Below are 6,549 nucleotides of genomic sequence, written 5' to 3'. Positions count from 1 at the left end.
TTGTTGAGAAGTACAAGGATCATACCTCAACATAATAAAAGCTATATATGATAAACCCACAGCCAACATTATACTCAATGGGCAAAAACTAAAACCATTCCCTCTATGAACAGGAACAAGACAGGGATGCCCACTCTCGCCACTCCTGTTTGACATAGTACTGGAAGTACTAGCCATTGCAATTAGACAAGAGGAGGAAATAAAAGGCATCCAAATTGGAAAAGAAGAAGTAAAGTTATCCTTATTTGCAGATGACATGATATTGTACATAAAAAACCCAAAAGACTCAATTAAAAAACTAATTGACTTAATAAATGAATTTGGCAATGTAGCAGGATACAAAATTAATGCCAAGAAATCCATGGCATTTCTATACAGCAACAGTGAAACTACAGAAACAGAGGCTAAAAAAGCAATTCTATTTACCATCGCACCAAAAAAATTAAGATACCTAGGAATAAATTTAACAAAGGAAGTAAAGGACCTATTTGCGGAAAACTACGCGACACTGAAAAAAGAGATAGAGGAAGATGTAAGGAGATGGAAGAACATACCATGTTCATGAATTGGTAGAATCAACATCATCAAAATGTCCATACTTCCTAAAGCAATGTATAGGTTCAATGCACTCCCCATTAAAATACCAACAGCATATTTCACTGACCTAGAAAGAACTCTCCAAAAGTTCATTTGGAACAATAAAAGACCTGGAATAGCCACAGCAATCCTGAGAAAGAAGAGTAAAGTAGGAGGGATCTCAATACCAGACTTCAAACTATATTACAAAGCCACTGTTGTCAAAACAGCCTGGTACTGGCACAAGAACAGACATATAGATCAATGGAATAGAATCGAGAACCCAGATATCAACCCAAATCAATATGCTCAATTAATATTTGACAAAGGAGGCACGAATATACAATGGAGTCAAGACAATTTCTTCAATAAATGGTGTTGGGAAATTTGGACAGACACATACAAAAGAATGAAACTAGATCACCAACTTACACCAGTCACAAAAATAAACTCAAAATGGATACAGGACTTAAACATCAGACGGGAAACCATAAAAATACTAGAAGCATCCACAGGCAGCAAAATCTCAGCCATATGCCAAAAGAACTTCTTCACTGATACTGCCCCTAGGGCAATGGAAGCTAAAGAGAAAATAAACAAATGGGACTACATCAAAATAAAAAGCTTTTTTACAGCAAAAGAAACCATCAACAAAACAACAAGAAAGCCCACGGTGTGGGAGAACATATTTGCAAATAACACCACTGATAAAGGTTTAATCTCCAACATCTACAGACAGGTGATACAACTAAATAAAAGGAAGATGAATGATCCAATTAAAAAATGGGCAATGGACCTAATTAGAATATTTTCAAAAGAAGACAGAAGGAAGGCCAAAAGGCACATGAAAACATGCTCAAAGTCACTAATTGTCCGAGAGGTGCAAATCAAAACAACAATGCGGTACCATCTCACACCTGTCAGAATGGCCAACATCAACAAATCAACAAACAACAAGTGTTGGCGAGGTTGCGGAGAAAAAGGAACCCTCGTGCACTGCTGGTGGGAATGCAGACTGGTGCAACCATTGTGGAGAACAGTGTGGAGTTTCCTCAAAAAACTGAAAATGGAACTCCCATTTGACCCAGTAATCCCACTTCTAGGAATATATCCCAAGAAACTAGAAACACCAATCAGAAAGGATATATGCACCCCTATGTTCATAGCAGCACAATCTACAATAGCCAGAATTTGGAAACAGCCTAGGTGCCCGTCAGCAGATGATTGGATCCAAAAACTATGGTAAATCTACACAATGGAATACTATGCTGCCATAAAAAAGAAGGAATTCTCATAATTTGCAGCAACCTGGATGGAATTGGAGAACATCATGCTGTGTGATATAAGCCAATCAATGAAAGAGAAACACCCCATGACCTCACTCATTTGTGGATGATAAAGAACATTATAAATTGATGAACCAAGAGACAGATATAGAGACAGTAAAGCAACAGGCAGACTGTCAAATTACAGTGGGGAGGGGAGGAAGATCTGGGGGAGATAATAGATCAACGGAAGGACTTGTGTACATGCATATAAGTACAACCAATGCATATAAAACTCTGGGGAGGGAGGGTATGTATGGGTCTGGAAAACCACATTTGAGACTGGCAAAACATGTTTGGCCTAGCTTGGTCTATTTAGATGTAAATTGGCCACATTCTTTCCTTAGAGATTGCTGCAGGGGGAACTTTGGCCTACCTGCTTGACTTCAACATGACCATAATTTTTTCTGCTGGGGGAAGGGTGACTAGCCCCTTCCTCCATTAGAGAAGTGCAGCTAGCTTTTCCCCTGAGCTGTTGAACCTTTATAATTAATATATTATTTATCTATGTTTCAATAATTCTTTGACATTTAAATCCAATTATAATTATCCAAGGCATTTACTTTGGTAAATTATATAACAGAGACAATTTACTGATTTTCTTGGTGGCTTTAATGTTAAATTTTGAATGCAGTCCATTATTATTTAAATAAACTATTTTTTTATTATGGAAATACCAAACTTGTTGCTAGAACCTAGCCTATATTTTTTTCTGGGTCAAATCCACCATCTTTCTGTGAAGCATCCATCTTATATGAAAACTGCTGTTTGAAATGTTAATCCTGCTAATTGGCTTCTGTAAATTCTTGCTTGCTAAGACTACTCCCACTTCAGCTAGGCCATTAAACTTTCCCTAGACAAGGTTATCAGTGCTGGTGCCAGGCTAGGCCTCTGGTTGATGTCTCAGCACAAACGGATTCTTTAAGAACTTGCAAAAGGGGCCAAAATACTCCATCTTTTTAAAAACGCTGTGGAAGTCGGGAAAAATTGTTAAAAATCGAGACTGTCCCACCAAAAGCAGGACAATCTGGTCACCTTAAGAGAATTCTTGCATGTTGGGGCCCAGAATTTGAGAGACATTTTCCTCTGGACCCGCACGTAATAAATATAACCCCATCTCTGGTATTGCTTTGTTCTTCGGTTTTCTGTAACATCTGAGGAAAAAACAGTCTTTGGGGTTTTATTCTGTACCATCACAAAGAGAGTTAAGTTTAGCTCAAAACCTATCTAATATCATGCCCTTTTTTTTTTTTTTAAAGCTAACTTCTCTCTTTACATGTACACAGAAATCCCAGACACATTTCTAAATTTTGTAAAACTTTTAAAGTCACTAGCCAGAAAAAAGCATGGCAAAGATGAAACTTTTTAAATAGCTTTCTTGGAGAGTGGGCATCCATACAGGATCACCACCTGTTTTCCTTCCTCCACATCCTGCTTGCTTTGGGGGAAAATTAAGCAACTGATTCATTCGTATTTCTTTTCCCAATTAAAGTAAAGGCATGCTTAATAGATAACAACAGATCAACAAGACCAAATAAAAGTTCTTTTCCTAAATTTTTTTCTATTCCATTTTCTAAAGTAATGACTAGCTCTTAGGATCATTTTAGCCAACATTTGCTTATCCTACTGCATTCTTTGGTAATTTTTAAACAAAGCATTATCGAATCTTTTTGTGACAGAGCTGATAGCTCTATCCTCTCCAGCAGCATTTGAAATCAGAGGCGGGGAATCCAGCAGTTTCTAGAAATTACAGATTTTCGATCCTCAAAACAAATTAGGTATTTTATGATTTGAATAAGAAACTACATTTTAAAATATGATAATGGCACTTTTTCCTGAGCCTGATTTTCCACATCAATATACTGTCCCAGTCCTGCCAGCATTTCATAAGTTATTTCAGCATTCAGCTCATGGTTTGCGTGGGCTTGCTCCTGACATTTCTCCAAAAATCCTCCTTTCCATAGTAAATAATCTCCTCCATCCAGAGTTGCACAAGCCAGAGAAATGTCTCAGGATTAGGACATGAATGGAGGTGAAGGGGGCCATGAAGGCCATTCCTCCAATTATTTATTTATTTATTTGCTCTTCTTTAGGAAGGTGCAAGGGGAGGAGCTATCCTCCTTAGCCTCTCCAAAAGCCTCTAGCAAGTGCAATACCATGTTCAACAAGGAGAAACAGTTTGGAGGCAAGTTTTTCCCCTGCTGCTGAGCTTTTTTTAAAATTTTGACCCACTCTTTGCCAACATTTAAGATCAAATGTACCTTTTTCAGTAATCCAAGGGATATGGTCTATAACATCAAGCAAAAACTGTAAGAGAATACCTTCTAAAACTTTAATTCCTTAAGCATGCAAACTTTCTACAATAAAGTTTCTTACTTTTTAACTGAATTCTGCCCCATTAGCCTGGCTATAAAAAGATGTTTTCACCCTACTTACAGATCGTGACATCTGCACAGTGAGAAAACCTGAAGTAATTTCCAAAGTCCACCATTTCTTACTTCTTTTTAGTCAGGTTAAGTTTCTAAGCTTTCTAAATCTCCATTTTCCAGCTAATGAAAAGAAAATAGGATTCTACTAAGTCTCCTATCTACCTACTCCAGGATTTATGTGAGAATCAAATGAGATGAGGCACAGGAAAATGCTTTACAAACATTTGGTTAAAGGATAAAATGTTTCCACCTGCTATAAAGCAAGTAATGTTCCTGGGCTGAAGAAACTCCAGAGGCTAGTCACTAGGGAGAGGAAGCTGGGCGTTGCTACATGATGTCATTATCCAGTGCCCACAGCAACCATTTCTGGGCTGGGCTGGGCTGTGGGCCAAATTTTGCACTATGGGGTCTTGGCAGCATCAGCTGCAATTTGGTGAGGTGTTGCTTCAGGATGGTGGCAGGGCCTGTGTCGTACTTGGGGGAAGCCAAGTGTTGCCAGGTCCATGGTGCCATTTCTCTGTAAATGGCCAGTGCATATCACATCAGCTCCTGCCCCCTGGTGGTCAGTGTGCATCAGAGCAACCAGTCGAATGGTCAGACACTTAGCACATAATCCTTTTCTATAGAGAGATGCTTTGTTAAAATGAATGTTATAGAAATTTCAGTCTGAACTTGCAAAGATTTAAAGCCAAATTGAAACAGGAAACTTTCAGGGGTAGCATGTGTTCAGTCAGGGACACCAGGCAAACCAGAAGTGATGATTTTCTGCATCTGCCAGTGATACTCTGGGTATTAGCGTTTCACATATTGGGAGTAATACACTGTTTGCAATAAGCCATGTGCCACATTTTAAAATCTTACATATTATTCTTTCTATAGTGAAATTATATATTTAATCTAAATATATACAAATTTTATGTTGTTCTCTATGTCATTCTACAGGAATTATTATTTACCAAGAAATTGTTGTCTTGGAATGTTATATTTTATAGAAAAACAAAATTTTTTAATCAATTGCATTATAATCAAATCTATAACCATGCCACTTTTAAATTTTGTCATTTATGGACAGCCAGTGCTTTATTTTGCTGCATTTGTAGGTATATGATGTCTTTAGAAAAACCCATGAAAAGAACTCTGACTTACCCTAACTTGTGGGCTTTTAAGCAGGTCATATCTTTGAACTGGATGAGGGTTGTAGAACTTCAGGGAATTACTAATTTTATCTAATAAAATATGCAGATTGACCATCACTACAACACACAAGATGGCTGCCCCAATGTGGATACAAGATGGCCAGCAGGAGAGGGCAGTTGGAAGAGACCAGGCCAGCAGGAGAGAGCAGTTGGGAGGAACAAGGCCTGCGAGGGAGGGCAGTTGGGGGCGATCAAGCCTGCAGGGGAGGGAAGTTAGGGGTGACCAGGCCGACAGAGGAGGAAAGTTGGGAGGTGACTGAGCCTATAGGGAAGGGCAGTTGGGGAGGACCCAGACCTGCAGGGGAGTGCAATTGGGGGAAACCAGGCTTACAGGGGAGAGCATTTAGGTGACCAGGCCTGTAGGGGAGAGCAGTTAGAGCCAAACAGGCTGGCAGGGGAGATGTTAGGCATCAATCAGGCTAGCAGGGGAGTGGTTAGGGGGTGATTAGGCTGGCAGGCAGAAGCAGTTAGGGGCAATCAGGAAGGCAGGCAATCAGGAAGATTGTGAGAGGGATGTCTGACTGCCTGTTTAGGCCCGATCTGGGATTGGGCCAAAACAGGCAGTCGGACATCCCTCAAGGGGTCCCAGATTGGAGAGGGTACAGGATGGGCTGAGGGACCCCCCCCCCCCCATGCACGAATTTCATGCACGGGGCCTCTAGTTGGAAATAATACAAAAGAATATAGAACGTGGAACTCACTTCCCAGCATGCCTGAGTGAAATATGCAGATAAGCACTAGCCAGAAAAGAGGGATATTGGGGAGTAAATAAGACACCGTAACTAAAAAGGTGTGCTTTTTATGTAAGTTGTTACTGGCAAGGTCATCTAGCAAGCTGTTTGCCCTGTTTGAAAGTAAAAATCTTTAAAGTGGCATTTTAAAGTTTGGAAGTAAAGATAGCATGAATTGAGGTTTAGTAAAAATAAAGTTAATTCAGTGAACAGGAGGTTATAACCTCAGGAAATTTAAAGTACCGTATTTTCCGGCATATAAGACGACCCCCTAATATTTTTTTTATTTTTA

The sequence above is a fragment of the Pipistrellus kuhlii genome, unplaced genomic scaffold (genome assembly GCF_014108245.1).
Source record: "Pipistrellus kuhlii isolate mPipKuh1 unplaced genomic scaffold, mPipKuh1.p scaffold_m20_p_2, whole genome shotgun sequence".
NCBI classification, from domain to species: Eukaryota; Metazoa; Chordata; class Mammalia; order Chiroptera; family Vespertilionidae; genus Pipistrellus; species Pipistrellus kuhlii.
The sequence above is the reverse complement of the archived record's forward strand: the minus strand, read 5'-3'. Positions refer to the sequence as shown.